The sequence below is a fragment of the Bombina bombina genome, chromosome 5 (genome assembly GCF_027579735.1).
Source record: "Bombina bombina isolate aBomBom1 chromosome 5, aBomBom1.pri, whole genome shotgun sequence".
Classification (NCBI taxonomy): Eukaryota; Metazoa; Chordata; class Amphibia; order Anura; family Bombinatoridae; genus Bombina; species Bombina bombina.
The window spans coordinates 51,435,192-51,454,259 of record NC_069503.1 but is presented as its reverse complement, the minus strand read 5'-3'; the positions used below and the strand labels follow the sequence as shown (position 1 = coordinate 51,454,259).

Below are 19,068 nucleotides of genomic sequence, written 5' to 3'. Positions count from 1 at the left end.
TCTGCACCTGTACCATGTGACAGCTATCAGCCAATAACAGACTCCTGTACTATGTGACAGCTATCAGCCAATAACAGACTCCTGTACCATGTGACAGCTATCAGCCAATAACAGACTCATATTTTTATATAATGTGATCTCCTGCATATGCTAAGTAGGAGCCGGAGCCTCAGGTCATTTAATGAAAATAAATTACAAACAGCAAACAGTTATTTTACATAAAAATAAAGCTAAAGGAGACATTTCCCATACACTTTATACTATTTTATACACCGGTAAAACAAGTCATTAGAAACACATTAAAGGGACAGCAAAGTCACAATTAAACTTTTATGATTCAAATGTAAACATCTTTCCAATTTTCTTCTATTATCAAATCTGCTTTATTCCCTTGGGGACCTTTGTGACAAAGCTTATAATGCACTATGATGCGCTAGCTGCTGATTAGTGGCACATACAAGCTTCTTGTCATTGGCTCACCTTATGTGCTCAGCTAGCTCCTAGTAGTGCATTGCTGCTGCTTCAGTAAAGGATACCTAGAGAATGAAGCAAATATAAGTTGGAAAGTTGTTGAAAATTATATGTTCTATTTAAATGATGAAAAACATTTGGGGTTTCTTGTTATTTTAAGGGGAAAACAAATTTACAGGACACTGTCCCTTTAAGTCTGTGATCATGTGACATAAACAGCAGCAGCTGAAGGCGCAGAATACACTTACTAAGGTCTTTACTAACAACAAGAATCAGTCACAGATCAGTGGGATAAACGTTCTGATGATAAACAGGTGCAGCTAATAGAAATAAGAAATGTATTATAAAATAACCTCATTAGAAATAAAATAATATGCAGATCACAAGATATTTATCATTAGATCAGTATATGTGATGAGACTGATACAACAGGGCCATAAGCTGAGTGATATTTATTACTGGAGCAAATAGCAGCTTCACACTAATATTACATGAAAATGGTTTATCTCAGCTCTACAGTTAATTATAAACCTATAGGGAAATACAGGATTCTAATTGGCTGATACTTAAAAATCTATTGCTCATTGGATAACAGGAACAACCCCCACAAATGTATTATTGGACAGACCTCCTCAAACTTAAAAATGTTGTTTGGTTTTGCTACAAACATTCATTTTACAAAATGCTATAAATCATTATTTATTAAATTGGGCTTTTTAAATTAAAGAACTTAATATTAAATTACTTAACACAGCATGAAAAATATAGAAAACAAATTAAATGCAGTGGACTTTTTATTTAAACTCAGTTGATGTCAGGTTTTGCCTATTACCGTTTAGCAGAAGCTCTGTAAGTATGAAGTCTCTCTGGTTCCTCCTGTGATATCACTGAGTGTTACACAGATATTTATACTAATGTGGGAGTGTCACCTTTCTCTGTGTGACTCACATGAGTACAACTTGTCAGTTGGGAGACAATGAGAGGGTCACACCTGGCCTTTTGTTCTCATATAGATGTCTATTGTCCCCTCTGGTGTCACATGAATACAGAGTCCCTGCCTCCCCCTCAGGGTGTGATTATCAGATGGATAAGTAATGAGGAAACAAACTGTTTATTTAAATGTGAGAGATTTTTCTGCTGTGTCCTAAAATATCTCAGGATACAGCATTATACTATCTTTTTATTGATGGGAATTGTTATTTTAACACAATTTAGTTGCAAACAGAAATATAATATTAACCTGTTATTAGATACATGTGAGATACAATGCTGAGTATTTCAGTACTAATAATTTAACCCTTTTATTATTTGTTCACTAACTGTATAATCTAATGTTTATTTTTCTAATCTTTCTACCATACATCTTTTATATACACACACACACAGTATCCCACAAAAGTGAATAGACTCCTCACATTTTTGTAAATATTTTATTATATCTTTTCATGTGACAACACTGATGAAATGACACTTTGCTACAATGTAAAGTAGTGAGTGTACAGCCTGTATAACAGTGTAAATTTTCTGTCCCCTCAAAATAACTCAACACACAGCATTAATGAACAAACAAAAAGGGGTTGCAATAGCACTACACACATAAAGAGGGGTGCCCTATATGGCTTATATTAGGGTTTACCTTGTGGGCTGGAGTGCTTGTGCATGGGTACAATTAGCAACAGAAAGTCAAAAATAAATTTGACTAAAAAGTATGCACTTTTACAGCACTTCCATCTCCCCTAGTCTGTCTGACATCATTTTCTAGGAAGTGGAAAACTTATTCAAAATTAAAACAACTTTTATTACAAAAATAACTCTTAAAGGGACAGTCTACCATAGAATTGTTATTGTTTTAAAAGATAGATAATCCCTTTATTACCCATTACCCAGTTTTGCATAACCAACACTGTTATATTAATATACTTTTTACCTCTGTGATTACCTTGTACCTAGGAACCTTCTTCCAACCCCCTGATCACATGTCTATGACTGTTTATTATCTAATGTCTTAAATTTAGCATTGTTTTGTGCTAAATCTTAAATAACCCCCTGTGCCTGAACACAGTGTTATCTATATGTCCCATGTGTACTTTCTGCCTCTTTGTGTTGAAAAGAGATTTAAAAAGCATGTGATAAGAGGCAGCCCTCAAAGGCTTAGAAATTAGCGTGAGTCTGCCTAGGTTTAGTTTAAACTAAGAATACCAAGAGAAAAAAGCAAATTTAATGATAAAAGTAAATTGGAAAGTTGATTAAAATTGGTCCTATCTGAATAATGAAAGTTTAATTTATACTAGACTGTCCCTTTAAAACCAAGAAATGTGAAATGTAAAATTACAAAGAGAATTTAAGAATGCATTATCATGATGTGGTTGAGCACCGGTTATTCTTGAACAATCACTGAGATTTCATACCATATGAAGCGTGTCAGACCCCAATGTGTTATAGAATAAAAGTATACCGTTTCTTATAAAGTACTTATAACCTGGGGGAATAGTATTAGACTGTTTTTGCACCGTAGTCTGGTAACACACAGAATAGATAGGGGTTGAATGATTAGAACATACGTGTTCTTGAGACTATATAAAATAAAATAAGTCAGGATTTTAAACAGCAGCAAAACTCTGTTGTCTACAAAATAATATCTCACCAGCAAGGTTTATGAGATAGAAAAAAAGATAATGATCTATCCTGGTCAATAGATGGAATCCTGCACACCTTTAACAAACTTCCAAAAGGTTTATAGAACTACGTACCAATTTAAGGTGGCACAAATACTTGCTGATTCCTCTTTCAGAAAAAAAGGAAAAAAAAGTAAATTTATGCTTACCTGATAAATTGATTTCTTCTATGATACGACAAGTCCACGGATTCATCCTTTACTTGTGGAATATTATCCTCCTGCTAACAGGAAGTGGCAAAGAGCACCACAGCAAAGCTGTCTATATAGCTCCTCCCTTGACTCCACCCCCCAGTCATTCGACCAAAGGTATAGGAAGAAAAAGGAGAAACTAAAAAGGTACAGAGGTGGCTGAAGTTTTAAATAAAAAAATATAATCTGTTTTAAATTGAAAGGGCGGGCCGTGGACTCGTCGTATCATAGAAGAAATCAATTTATCAGGTAAGCATAAATGTACTTTTCTTCTATAAGATACGACGAGTCCACGGATTCATTCTTTAATTGTGGGATACAATAACAAAGCTACAGGACACGGATGAACGGGAGGGACAAGACAGATACCTAAACAACAGGCACCACTGCTTGAAGAACTTTTCTCCCAATAACCGCCTCAGAAGAAGCAAAAGTATCAGCATTGTTTCAGCCCATGTGCTAGCCACCGTTCTGGTAGAATGAGCTGTAATCCTTTCAGGAGGCTGCTGTCCAGCAGTCTCGTATGCTAAACGGATGATGCTTTTCAGCCAAAAAGAAAGAGGTAGCCGTAGCTTTTTGACCTCTACGCTTTCCAGAATAGACAACAAACAAAGATGGAAATCCTTGGTCGCTTGCAAGTAAAACTTCAAGGCACGAACCACGTCCAAGTTATGTAACAGACGCTCCTTCTTAGAAGAAGGGTTAGGACACAGAGAAGGAACAACAATTTTCTGATAAATATTCTTATTAGAAACAACCTTAGGAAGGAATCCAGGTTTAGTACGCAAAACCACCTTATCCGAATGGAATATAAGATAAGGCGAGTCGCATTGTAACGCAGATAGCTCAGAAACTCTTCGAGCAGAAGAGATAGCAACTAAAAACAGAACTTTCCAAGATAGAAGTTTAATATCTATGGAATGCATAGGTTCAAACGGAACCCCTTGAAGAACATTAAGAACTAAATTCAAACTCCATGGCGGAGCAACAGGTTTAAACACAGGCTTAATTCTAACCAAAGCCTGACAAAACGACTGAACGTCTAGGACATCTGCCAGACGCTTGTGTAGTAAGATTGACAAAGCAGAAATCTGTCCCTTTAAGGAACAAGCTGATAACCCCTTCTGCAATCCTTCTTGGAGAAAGGACAAAATCCTAGGAATCCTGATCTTACTCCATGAGTAGCCTTTGGATTCGCACCAATAAAGATATTTACGCCATATCTTATGATAAATTTTCCTAGTGACAGGCTTTCGAGCCTGAATCAAGGTATCTATGACCGACTCAGAGAATCCCTGCTTAAATAAAATCAAGCGTTCAATCTCCAGGCAGTCAGCCGCAGAGAAACTAGATTTGGATGTTGGAACGGAACCTGAATGAGAAGGTCCTGTCTCAGTTGCAGTTTTCACGGTGGCAGAGATGACATTTCCACCAGATCTGCATACCAAGTCCTGCGTGGCCATGCAGGTGCTATCAAGATTACCGAAGCCCTCTCCTGTTTGATTCTGGCAATCAGACGAGGAAGGAGAGGAAAAGGAGGAAACACATAAGCCAGGTTGAACGACCACGGTACTGCTAGAGCATCTATAAGTACTGCTTGAGGATCCCTTGCTCTGGACCCGTAACAAGGAAGTTTGGCATTCTGACGAGATGCCATCAGATCCAATTCTGGTGTGCCCCATTGATGAATCAATTGTGCAAACACCTCCGGATGGAGCTCCCACTCCCCTGGATGAAAAGTCTGACGACTTAGAAAATCCGCTTCCCAGTTCTCCACTCCTGGGATATAGATTGCTGATAGATGGCAAGAGTGATTCTCTGCCCATCAAATTATTTTAGAAACCTCTATCATCGCTAGAGAACTCTTTGTTCCCCTTGATGATTGATATATGCTACAGTCGTGATATTGTCCGACTGGAATCTTATGAATTTGGCCGAAGCCAGCTGAGGCCATGCCTGAAGCGCGTTGAATATCGCTCTCAGTTCTAGAATATTTATTGGAAGGAGGGCCTCCTCCTGAGTCCACACACCCTGAGCCTTCAGGGAATTCCAGACTGCACCCCAGCCCAATAGGCTGGCATCCGTCGTCACTATGACCCATGCTGGCCTGCAGAAGCACATTTCCTGGGACAGATGATCCTGTGACAACCACCAAAGAAGAGAGTTTCTGGTCTCTTGATCCAGATTTATCTGAGGGGATAAATTTGCATAATCCCCATTCCACTGTCTGAGCATGCATAGTTGCAGTGGTCTGAGATGCAAATGAGCAAACGGAACTATGTCCATTGCCGCTACCATTAGTCTGATTACCTCCATACACTGAGCCACTGACGGCCGAGAAATGGAATGAAGTGCTCGGCAAGTGGTTAAGATCTTTGATTTTCTGACCTCCGTCAGAAAATTTTTCATGTCTACTGGGTCTATCAGAGTTCCTAGGAATGGAACTCTTGTAAGAGGAACAAGTGAACTCTTCTTTATGTTTACCTTCCACCCGTGAGATCTTAGAAAAGCCAACACGATGTCCGTGTGAGATTTGGCTAGATGGTAAGTTGATGCCTGAATCAAAATATTGTCCAGACAGGGCGCCACTGCTATGCCCCGCGGCCTTTGAACCGCCAGAAGGGACCCTAGCACCTTTGTGAAAATTTTGGGAGCTGTGGCCAACCCAAAAAGAAGGGCCACAAACTGGTACTGTTTGTCCAGGAAGGCGAACCTGAGAAACTGGTGATGATCTTTGTGGATCGGAATGTGAAGATGCTTTGTGGCGGAGGAGGAAGTAGAGGGTCCACCTTTAAAGTTTCAAAAGGAACGAAAATTATTTTGTTTAGCCCTCATTTTAACAGTCTTGTCCTGAGGAAGGGCATGACCCTTACCTCCAGTAATTTCGGAAATGATTTCCTTTAGTTCAGGCCCGAATAGGGTTTTACCTTTATTTATTTATTTTTATTTATAAAATATTTTACCAGGAAGGATACATTGAGATTTCTCTCGTTTTCAAGTATGTCCTGGGACCACAAAACATTGCATTGATACAATAGGGTACAATAAAATACAAAAACAATAATAATACACAATATATGCAAACATTTAACATAGAACTGGTACGAAATATTTAATCAACCATGACAGGAGCATTCTGTTTTGAGATATGTATAGAGGGATCTCTTAAAGGATTTTAGGCTTGGGGAAGTTTTTAAAGTGTGAGGGAGGTCATTCCATAATTGTGGTGCTCTGTAGGAAAAGGAGGATCGAGCTGCTTTCTTTTTGTATTGAGGCAAGCTAAATAATGTGCCGTTATTGGATCGGAGGTTATAGGAGGTGGGAATAGCAGGGGAGAGCATTCTGCTCAGGTAGGGTGGGAGCTTCCCAGAAAGGCTCTTAAAGACAAGGCAGGAAAGATGGATGGTGGATTCAAGCGACAGCCAGTTTAGTTCTTTTAGCATGTCACAATGGTGGGTCTTGTAGTTACATTGTAGCACAAAGCGGCAGAACGAGTTATAAAATGTATTTAGTTTATTAAGGTGAGTTTGCGGAGAAGGTGCATATACTATGTCCCCGTAATCCAAGATAGGCATCAGCATTTGCTCCAAACCACTTTTTACAACCACCTATAGCCCTCAATATGGGGAAATTTGTTCAATAATAACCAAACATCTGCCTATACTCACAGCAGAGGATAGTCTCAAAGACTATGTGCAATCTGGGTGCAACTTTGTAGCCAAAAGAGGATGTACTCTAGGGAACATGCTATCACCTAGTATGTTAAAGAAAAAGCCAGGTACAAGCAGTTGGTTGCACGTCAAGGGGCATTATAAATGCCACTTTAATAAATGCATAGCCTGTGGCTGCACTCATGTAACAAAAAGCTTTCAATCCATGGCCACACAGAGAGTTTATTCCTTAAAGAATTGTACCAATTGCCGTACCAGTAATGTTATTTATCTCGTGGATTGCACATCCTGCAAAAAACAGTATGTAGGTTGCTCCACCAGAGAGGCACGAACACGAATTCGTGAACATCTCAATAATATCGAAAATGGGATTGAATGCTCAGATCTAGCACGACATTTTATCCATAAACATGGTAAAAATGTAAATAGCTTTCAATGGCAGATCATTGAGCAAGTTAGGACCCCAGATAGAGGAGGTGACATATCCAGTAGGCTTCTATATCAAGAGGCATACTGGATTTTTCAACTCAGAACAAGGAGACCAGCAGGCTTTAACATCGAAGGTGATGTCATTAACCTCTGGCAAAGAAACTGACCGATAGAATTAACTTGAATCCACCTGATAATTAGCTGGCCCCCAATTGTTTTAATTTTATACCCCATCAGGATTGTCCTTATTCAATGATAAAATTCAATAAAATTTAATAAACTTTAAATACTAATTTTAAGGTAAAGCCTCACATATAAGTATTAGAATGTTAACTAATGATCAACCCTGACATTATGTCTCAATAGTCCCGAGCAATTTGTTCCCATTAAACAACCAATAAGTTCTAATATTGTGACATGTAACTTGCTTTATATTTCTACTCTTATAGTTAGGTACTTGCTTTATATATCTATCTTTATAGTTGGGCATTTTTCATGTCCAACTTAATATCTCTATATAGATTATCGCATCTTTTTCCAAAGAAAACTGCCCCTTTTAATAAATTCTAAAACTCACAATATTTGATTGACTTTTAAAGTCAGTCAAGTTATACTATTTCACTTACACTTATAGCTTGATGTATTTTTATTTGGTTAAATTTCAATATGTAAATTAATTATTCACTAAAAGAGAGACATGCCAGCATATGCAACCTACATGCTTTATTCAAGTTAATAAATTGTACTTTAATTAAAGTTATGGCAACTAATGCTCCAATACATAAGGGTTAATAAACTGTACTTCAATTAAAGCTATGGTAACTAATGCTACAATACATAAGGGTATGTCCCGTTAACTATGTAGCTTTGTTTCCCCCTATACACCCAGTGTTAATGATCTATATATATACTGGTGGTTATATCTTTTATTTGCATTTGCCTCTTATTGCATCCTTTTCTCATATTTTGTAAATTTTGTAAAGTATAGAACTTGTCCTGATCTCATGTTTGTTATTTACATAGTTGTATCTCAGTTTAATATAAGAATGTACTTTCGTTAATCATGCTCAGCTTGGGGATTAGTTTTTTCAGTCACAGGGGCTATTTAAGCTCAGTGTCTGTCCTCACAAAGTGTGTCTATGAGTAAGGCTAACATGTAGCCAAAACGCGTAAGACAGCCCAGCTTCACATTTTATGCTCACTTTGTTTTTATCACTTTTTTCACTTGGTTTCCAATAAATCATGAACTTTTAAAACTTTATAGTGCCTGGAGATTCGCATGGTTTTTGCACTTTCTGTTGTCTGGATATACATTGTTACCAGGCTTGAATCTCGGCACTCAGGTGAACAGTAGGTGTATGGGGCTACGATCGAGTAGTAGGGAATCCCATTGGTGCAGGAGACGATTCATGTCACGGACCGGAAGCACCTGACAACGCTCAGTCACAGCGTGCAAACTAAACAGCATTACGGAGGCTGTGGAGTGGTATGCCCATACGGATGATTATTGGAGCACAGGACAACGACCTCTACGCCAGATATCATGTTATTTCAAGTTTTTGCATATTTGCTTAAATATTTTAGCCTTCTGGCCAGAGAAAGTGGAGTTCCTAGAAATAAATTTGTCTAGGGCTTCTGATGGTATTAGATTAAAATCACCCGCTAAAACAATATTCTGATCCATAAAATTAGTTAACATAAAGACTAAACTATTCCAGAAGGTAGGGTCTGCTAGACATAACAGATCATAACAGGGTCTAGTGATACTTTTATAATATTATATGTAAGTTTTTTATTTAATAGGATAGCTACTCCCTTTTTCCTTCTAGAACAAGGGGTGGCAATCACCCCCCCCCAACCCATTTACATTTGAGCTTGATAACTTCCTCTTGTTTTAAATGTGTTTCTTGTATTAAGGCTATATCAGGGTTATGCTTACCCAATTGTCTGATTATTATTTTCCTCTTGATTGGGGAGGTGATGCCACCCACATTCCATGATAACAACCTAATATTGCCCTTCATCTAATCAATATATTGTACCAGAATTAAAAAAGGTTTAGGGGGAAAACTACAGCAGACGGGGGGGGGGGGGGGAAGAGGGGAGGCTGGTAAAACAAAATTAACCCAAACAGAACAGGGCGAAAACAAAACAGAACAAAAAAAAAACAAAAACAAAAAAAACGAAGAAACACAAAAAAGATTCCAAGCATAGATTATTTACAAGAGAAACCTTGTCAGGCGAAGCCTGGTACACTTTTGGCCGCAGGGGCAGACTATAAGTTGACTTAGTAATTAACATTCTTAACTCTAAATATTTAGACACCATTTCCATTATAAACAAGCATAGTAGTGCCCTAACTAAAAAACACAGATAAACTCTATTTTATAGCTATCCCAGTCCTCATGTAAGTGTTAGCTTGTGATCTTTAAAATAGCCTTTAACTTCTTCTATATTGTCTAGTCTGACTATGAAATAAGAAAAAAATGATCAATAATCTATGTGAGTTACGTGACCAGGCCCTGAAATAAATGTGTAGTAAAATAGTAACAGGAACAGAAGATCTGAAATTCTCTTATTTAACAAGTGCCTTCAAATTCACGCTTAGATATGGTTATGGTTAGATTCTTACAAAAAATAGGAACAGCTCTTTTATCACCTTATTACATATCCTTGTTGTCTGATCTAATCAGGACATACAGCACATAATTACGTTAAGTCAGCATACATTCCCCTTCTTGACTGGCAATATTCTGCAACATATGCAACATTAGCAGTACAATATGCTTAACATTGTATACTCAGAGCCCTCACTGTTGCAAAATTCAAAAAGAAACTTATAACAGGAAACTTTGAGACTTAAGTTGCCACACTTAGTAGCAACTGCTAGTATTCCTAGACAGCAATATAAATTTTGCTTGCTTGCTTTTAAACTCTGGGGAATAGCAGGATATAGATTAGAACAATATTTTTCTGGTTTTATATTCTTTGTTCCTGGAGAAAAAAAGAAGTTATAGGCCTTTTGACACAATTGCTTAACACTAATAGTATACTTAACAGTGTAATCCTGCGATATTAATATACGTCTAAACATATATATGTATAGGCTTCAGATAGATATAGCCCAAATGGAAAGGCAAAATAGGAGTAACAATAGAAAGTATTTGTGGGCTTTAGGAGTTCTAGCCGTGCTGACTGCGACTTTTAGTAGGCTAGTGTTATCTGCGTAAATATTGCAGACCTTAATGCCAGGCTGTATTTGACGAGTGTCTCTTTAAAGTTTACCAGCAGCAGGCTGGTTGCATATATCACAGATATCCCTGAGAGTCCCTATTTGATAGGGGGCTAATACAGATAGAGTATATTGCAGCCCAAAAAATATATTGCAGATATGTCTCTGGTTGCAAATGTACAGTGCCCAGGGCTTTTACAGCAATACCGATTTTACTGCTGGGAAGAGGGTGTGATGTCTATAATATATTAGATATCCTTCAGAAGACTGAAGACTGAAGTGTCTCTTTAGTAGTGAGCAGGCATCAGACTGAGTGTTCATATGTAGAGACAGCACAAAGCATAACTTTTCTTACACGAGCTAAGTGGTGTAACGTGGAGGATATGACAATGCCGAGATAGACAGTCAGTCAGTATCACTTTTGGGGTAGAGGTAGGCAACCGGTGTCACTTTTGAGGCAACAAATATTATTATAGAGACTTTAGAAATCTTACCCCAAGACCAAGCGGTTGTATTGAAGCAGGCAGCATATCTACTCAACGTCCATAAGTCACTCTCCCGGGTATTCCATGCTGTGTCATCCAGACCTGGGAGGCGTTGGTAGCAGAGCTTCAGTACTTCTTTGATGCCGCTGTCATGGCATACAGCCACCAGTGAGCCCCAGAGCATAGATATCCAATGCCAGTTTTACTCTGCGGGTACTCTCGTAGACTGCGACTCACCGCGGGAGAGTTCCAGTGAATAGGTGAGCTGATTTATCAGGTACAGACGCCCACAGCGTGGGCCTGGGCTGTTGTAAATCCGCAGCGTGCTTACATTTGCTGTGGGATTACTCTTCGCTGCGGACCGCCCACTTGCTCTGGCCGCCCGCCGACGGGAGCAAGAGCCGGTAAGTCTTGACGTTTCTCAGAATATTCCTTGTCTCCTGCACCTGCACCGCTTTATGGGCTACTGGTCCTTGCCCCTTGATGCAAAGAAGCACGTAGATGGATCCGGAGCCGGGGTTTAGACCGTGCCTCTTCTGCTGTACTGTTCACCTTGGTTGCCGGCAATGCACCGTTCTCATCTGAGTATGGTATACGTGTATCCAGTACCTCGTCTGTGGCTCTAGCGAGTGAGCCTATGGACGGCTATTATGGTGCTTCCAAGTCAAACCCTGATAGAGGTAGGGTCGTGTCCTAGGGAGCAATCAAAGCGCTCCAACAACGGACCTTGGCTGGAGTTAGTTCTTCGGTGAGCTCCGACAGGTAAAACGCCACTTTCTCGTGCACCTGTTAGCTCCTCCTCCTACAGGAAGCCCTGTTTCTCTCTTCTATCATAGCAATGACTTGCTGTATTCTAGGTAATATCTATAGCACTGTTAACTTTTAAGCAACATTCAGGTAAGATAATTTTGATTACATGTCTTGCTAAGGGTATGTTCATGTCCGGTTGAGAGTTAAAATATAATGTGTTGCTAAATTTTATTTAGGTAGATATAAGGGTCTATTGAAGAAGTATTAGCAATATGAATGTGAAGTTTATGGCCCTCGTATTTCCACTTTTCACACTAAGTTACTGTATAAATTGCAATCACTTTAATATTGTACAGGTCAGATTGCTTGGTACAGTATTCAAATATAACATTGCTCTCTGTTGATGAAGTCTCAGCTAGCTAACTAATGTCTAGTTTAGAGGGATAACCTAGGAATGTCTGTTTACTGAGTGTTGCAATGAAAGTAACCGCACTGCGGCCTACTCCATATAAATTACAAAATGTGGACAGGGTGAATATGCTTGTACTGTTTAAGTGTCTATTTGAGTAACCCATTCCACCTAGACGAAAGCATTGGACTCTCTACAACACCACAATGTTGGATCATCTGGACTAGTGCCTAGCACATTGTTGTTTGAAGTTCTTATAGTTTATAGTTCATAATTGTTATCGCCTGTTTAATTGAAAGAAAAAAAATATGTTTATCTGATGTCCATTCAATTTCTAGGGGGTATTCGGGAAGTTGTTGTGCATGGGTCAAACCGAGTTTATGGTTATTTCTTGTTATGGGAGATTTATATCTAACAGTAAGCAAATCCTTAGATAGCTCTACATAGAGAGGAGATTTATCTCCATCTCAAGTCTAATAAAAGATTCATCTATAACGCATATGCATCACGGGGACACATCCCCATTTACTTTCTTCGTTTCATCCTTTTTTTCAGAGACTCTGTGTTTCCACTGAGTTTCCTTCACTCCTTCTATTAGGAGATCCATCCTTATATACTTATTCAGTTCTGAGTTTACACTAGTTTTCATTACCAGACATTTTTCTGACTTATTATCACCTCTTTATCTATCCTTTCCACGCGAACACACTATTTTCTGACCTTGCATTTTACCTTACATAACCCTCCCCTTCCCATTTCCTGAGCGAGAGCTAAGTATTACACATAAGACAAACCGGGTGATTAGTCATGTCAACATTTAAGAGAGGAAAGACCGTAGACCAAACCTTTACTTTGTCTACAATAAATGTAAAGGGGTTAAATAGCCCTGGTAAGCGGTCGATTGTTTCAAGAGAACTGAACAAACAAGGCCACTCTATACTATTTTTACAAGAAACCCATTTTCAGAAGGGTAAGGAGCCAGTGTGGAATAATCCGAGATATCCCTTGATGCTCTTTGCCTCTAATGCCAAAAGGAAAAATGGGGTGGGTATATTGCTTCATGGGTCCATCCCCTTACAGCCATCAACAATAATTAGAGACCCAGAAGGACGATACATGATGATAGTGGGTCTCCTGTTTGGGAGACCTATCACCCTTCTCAATGTCTATGGCCCCAACACGGATCAGCACTGCTTTATTAAAAAAAATTCACGCCTCCTACTAGACCATCGTAAGGGAATGGTACTGTTAGGAGGGGACTTTAATTTTTCCTTTAACCCACTCATTGACACCTCTAACTCAGTATCAAGTACACCTAAAAATATTTTAAAGACCGCTAAGACCGCCATTCATGACCTTAATCTGCATGATGTTTGGCGCACTTTGCACCCCACGATGAGAGATTTTACATATTATTCTAGTGTACATAAAAAATACTCTCGTATTGATTATATATTTACGGATTCAGTGGGACTCTCCTCGGTGAGCGCAAGTGAAATTGGTTCTATAACATGGTCGGACCACGCACCAGTCACTTGTACGGTGATATGGCCGGAAACACCCCTGACTGAGTTTGTATGGAGACTAGACGATCATTTATTAACAGACCCACTGGTAATGGACACAATAGGTAAAACTTTGACAGAGTTTTTCACTTTTAACACACATAATGACACATCCAGCTCTAATAACTGGGAGGCACACAAGTGTGTTATCAGGGGTGAGCTTATTAAAATCAGAGCAAGGAAACTGATTGATAAAAGACAAAAATATGAAAATTTATACTCCAGTATACACCTTTTAGAGCAAAGACACAAAGCTAGCCCGGGAGACTCCTCTCTCTGGGTACAACTGACTAATACCAGAAAGGAGTTAAAGGATCTTATTGTATCAGATGCGCAGCGACAGGCTTTGTACCTTCGGTGCATGTACTATGATGAGGGCAATAAACCAGGCAGGTTGCTGGCCAGATCTGTGCAAAGGAAAAAATACAAATCATTCATACACTCTCTCAAGACTACTGATTCAGGGGAGATAAAAGATAGCAAAGGAATAGCCAACGAGTTTAAAAAATATTACCAGTCCCTTTATAACTTAAATTCGCCAACAGGCTCAACGGTTACCACACAGTCTGATGGTAAACAAAACCTAGTTACGGAATATTTAAGAGACCTGCCCCTTGAAGCTCTATCGGAAGAAGATTCAGCCACTCTTGATTTACCCATTACTGAAAAAGAAGCTATAAAGGATTTACCGTCGGGGAAGTGTCCAGGCCCAGATGGTTTTACTCCAAAATATTACAAAACCTATAGGGCCCTTTTAACCCCCCATCTTGTCACTCTTTTTAATGAACTGTCATCCACCGGAAAGCTGTCGCGTCAGATGCTTGAAGCGCATATTTCTGTTTTGCCCAAACCGGGCAAACCCCCGAATACCCTGAGCAATTTTCGTCCGATTTCTCTTCTGAATACGGACATTAAAATTCTAGAAAAGGTCCTTGCCAATCGCATAAACCGAAATCTCCCTAGGTTGATCTCCACTGATCAAGTGGGCTTTGTGCCAGGCCGAGAGGTCAAAGACAATACCATCTGAATCCAGCACATTATAAACTATGTAAGGGCCAATTCTCTCTATCACTTTTATCAATAGACGCCGAAAAGGCCTTTGATAGAGTGGATTGGCTCTATCTCAGACAAGTTCTTTCTAAGATGAACTTTGGTGAATCCTTTCTAAATATGATCTTTTCACTTTACTCCACTCCAAACGCTAGAGTAAGAGTTATTGGGGGTTTATCTGATACGTTTAATATAACTAATGGAACCAGGCAGGGCTGCCCACTGTTGCCGCTGTTATTTGTTCTGTCTTCCGAAGCCCTTGCCCAAAGGATCCGACTGAATGAGAGAGTTTGTCCTCTTTAGGATAATTGTAAAAAGGTTTGTACACTGTGTATATAAAGTTTATTTGTGTGTAAATATTTGGTGTTTTGTGATACCTGATTTCAATAAAAAACATTTTTTTCCCACTTTCTAAACATGTAAAAGGTTTCTTGTGAATCATTTCATGAGTTTTCAGATTAGACACTTGTGTAAAACTTTATCCACACTCTGTACTCGTGAAAGGCTTTTCCCCTGTGTGAATCCTTTCATGCTTTTTCAGATCACTCTTTTGTGTAAAACTTTTTCCACACTCATTACATGTGAAAGGTTTCTCCCCTGTGTGGGTCTTTTTGTGATACATAAGGCATATTTTAGATGTGAAACATTTCCCACACTCTGTACACATGAAAGGCTTTTCCCCTGTGTGAATCCTTTCATGAGTTTTCAGACTACCCTTTTGTGTAAAACTTTTTCCACACTCTGTACATGTGAAAGGCTTTTCTCCTGTGTGAATCCTTTCATGCTTTTTCAGTTCATTCATTTGTTTAAAACTTTTTCCACACTCTGTACACGTGAAAGGCTTTTCCCCTGTGTGACTCCTTTCATGCTTTTTCAGTTCATTCATTTGTGTAAAACTTTTCCCACACTCTGTACATGTGAAAGGTTTTTCCCCTGTGTGAATCATATCATGCTTTTTCAGATCATTAATTTGTGTAAATCTTTTTCCACACTCTGTACATGTGAAAGGCTTTTCCCCTGTGTGAATCCTTTCATGCTTTTTCAGATCACTCTTTTGTGTAAAACTTTTTCCACACTCTGTACATGTGTAAGGCTTCTCCCCTGTGTGAATCCTTTCATGAGTTTTCAGACAATCCACTCGTGTAAAACCTTTTCCACACTCTGTACATGTGAAAGGCTTTTCTCCTGTGTGAATCCTTTCATGAGTTTTCAGACTACCCTTTTGTGTAAAACTTTTCCCACACTCTGTACATGTGAAAGGCTTTTCTCCTGTGTGACTCCTTTCATGAGTTCTCAGACTACCCTTTTGTGTAAAAGATTTTCCACACTCTGTACATGTGAAAGACTTTTCCCCTATGTGAAACCTTTCATGCTTTTTCAGATCACTCATTTGTGTAAAACATTTGCCACACTCAGACAATGTATGTGGTTTCTCACCTGTGTGAATTTTGTAGTGTTCTAGTAGAGGAGACTTCCATCTAAAGCTTTTCTCACATTCTGTAGATTTCAAAGCTTTCTCCTTTGTATGAATCATTTGGCTAGACTGTGGACTTTTCCCTTCTTTAATATGATTTGAAAACTCAGTAAATGTGTGTGGTTTAGCCTCTGGGATAATAATTTCACTAGATAAGTCATAAATGATGTCCTCTTGTTTGATGACTAAATTACTCTCTGTACACAATGATTGCTTCCCAGTTCCTGCCAATTCACCATCTTCTCTAAATATCTGCTGTGATATCCCCAATGTTTGTGAATAGTCATTAGTGTCTAAGACTTTTGGAGTTTGCGGTATCATTCTGGTGTTTCCTGTAGTGAAGGATGGATATGAACTATTCAAGTGTTTGTCTACATAAAAATAAATGAAATAAAGAAAATTTAGAATGTTTATTCATTTATAATATAATCCATCTCAATAAAAAAACATTTTTTTATACTCAAAAAATGTCTTCCATTTTTAATTTTTTAAATTTATTTACCTGTAAATCACAAATTAAAAAGGATAACATAGAATGTAAACATTACTACATCATAGAAAACTAAATTACTGATTATGGATGAAAACAAGTAATAGGGCCGCATTAAACAAGGTGCGTGTGGATAATGTTCTCAGCCAGGGAACAAGTAAATCTGTATTCTGGGCAAGAGAGGTGGCATCCACCATCCTCATTTAACATTGCACAAGCAACTGCACATACAGCCCTGCCCAGCTCATGCTTAACAAGTTGGGTGAGAACCTGATGCCTCAATCATCACAGACTAATCATCAGTGTGAGATGTTTTGAGAGGGTAAGATGCAGTTACCGTATGATAATCTTTAGCTTTTGGCTGTGGTTCTAATTATACAAACAGCCAAAAACTTTTAGTTTCATAATACTCACTGTAAAATTAAGCACACAAATCAGTGGTGGTTCTGGGGTGGGGAACACTGGGGGAGTTGTGGTTGTTCCACAAATGGGAACAAGGTAGGCATAAGTGTAGTTGTGGGTGTTCCATGAGTGAGGTCAGGGGAAGGTGGAGTTGCCGGTGTTCTGAGTAATGAACCAGGTCAGGGGGTGAGGTTAGGCTGTTGTTGGACATACTACCCTAATCATCAGCCCAAAAGAGGTTGCTCCTTCTTTATAACGTCACTGACACAAATGTTCTCAAAGATGCAGATATAAATAACATAATTTATGTAAGAACTTACCTGATAAATTCATTTCTTTCATATTAGCAAGAGTCCATGAGCTAGTGACGTATGGGATATACATTCCTACCAGGAGGGGCAAAGTTTCCCAAACCTTAAAATGCCTATAAATACACCCCTCACCACACCCACAATTCAGTTTAACGAATAGCCAAGAAGTGGGGTGATAAAAAAGTGCGAAAGCATATAAAATAAGGAATTGGAATAATTGTGCTTTATACAAAAACCATAACCACCACAAAAAAGGGTGGGCCTCATGGACTCTTGCTAATATGAAAGAAATGAATTTATCAGGTAAGTTCTTACATAAATTATGTTTTCTTTCATGTAATTAGCAAGAGTCCATGAGCTAGTGACGTATGGGATATTGACTACCCAAGATGTGGATCTTTCCACACAAGAGTCACTAGAGAGGGAGGGATAAAATAAAGACAGCCAATTCCTGCTGAAAATAATCCACACCCAAAATAAAGTTTAATAAAAAACATAAGCAGAAGATTCAGACTGAAACTGCTGCCTGAAATACTTTTCTACCAAAAACTGCTTCAGAAGAAGAAAATACATCAAAATGGTAGAATTTAGTAAAAATATGCAAAGAAGACCAAGTTGCAACTTTGCAAATGTGATCAACCGAAGCTTCATTCCTAAACGCCCAGGAAGTAGAAACTGACCTGGTAGAATGAGCTGTAATCCTCTGAGGCAGAGTTTTACCCGACTCAACATAGGCAAGATTAATTAAAGATTTCAACCAAGATGCCAAAGAAATGGCAGAAGCTTTCTGGCCTTCTCTAGAACCGGAAAAGATAACAAATAGACTAGAAGTCTTTCGGAAAGACTTAGTAGCTTCAACATAATATTTCAAAGCTCTAACAACATCCAAAGAATGCAATGATTTCTCCTTAGAATTCTTAGGATTAGGACATAATGAAGGAACCACAATTTCTCTACTAATGTTGTTGGAATTCACAACTTTAGGTAAAAATTCAAAAGAAGTTCGCAACACCGCCTCATCCTGATGAAAAATCAGAAAAGGAGACTCACAAGAAAGAGCAGATAATTCAGAAACTCTTCTGGCAGAAGAGATGGCCAAAAGGAACAAAACTTTCCAAGAAAGTAATTTAATGACCAATGAATGCATAGGTTCAAAGGGAGGAGCTTGAAGAGCTCCCAGAACCAAATTCAAACTCCAAGGAGGAGAAATTGACTTAATGACAGGTTTTATACGAACCAAAGCTTGTACAAAACAATAAATATCAGGAAGAATAGCAATCTTTCTGTGAAAAAGAACAGAAAGAGCAGAGATTTGTCCTTTCAAGGAACTTGCAGACAAACCCTTATCTAAACCATCCTGAAGAAACTGTAAAATTCTCGGTATTCTAAAAGAATGCCAAGAAAAAAGATGAGAAAGACAGCAAAAAATATAAGTCTTCCAGACTCTATAATATATCTCTCTA

At 38.6% G+C, this 19,068-nt stretch overlaps 1 pseudogene; it reads right to left on the bottom strand.

Moving 5' to 3' along the window:
- Window positions 1-15,109: 15,109 nt before the first annotated feature.
- LOC128661295 (zinc finger protein 91-like) overlaps window positions 15,110-19,068 on the bottom strand; it is a 272,986-nt pseudogene continuing 269,027 nt past the window's right edge.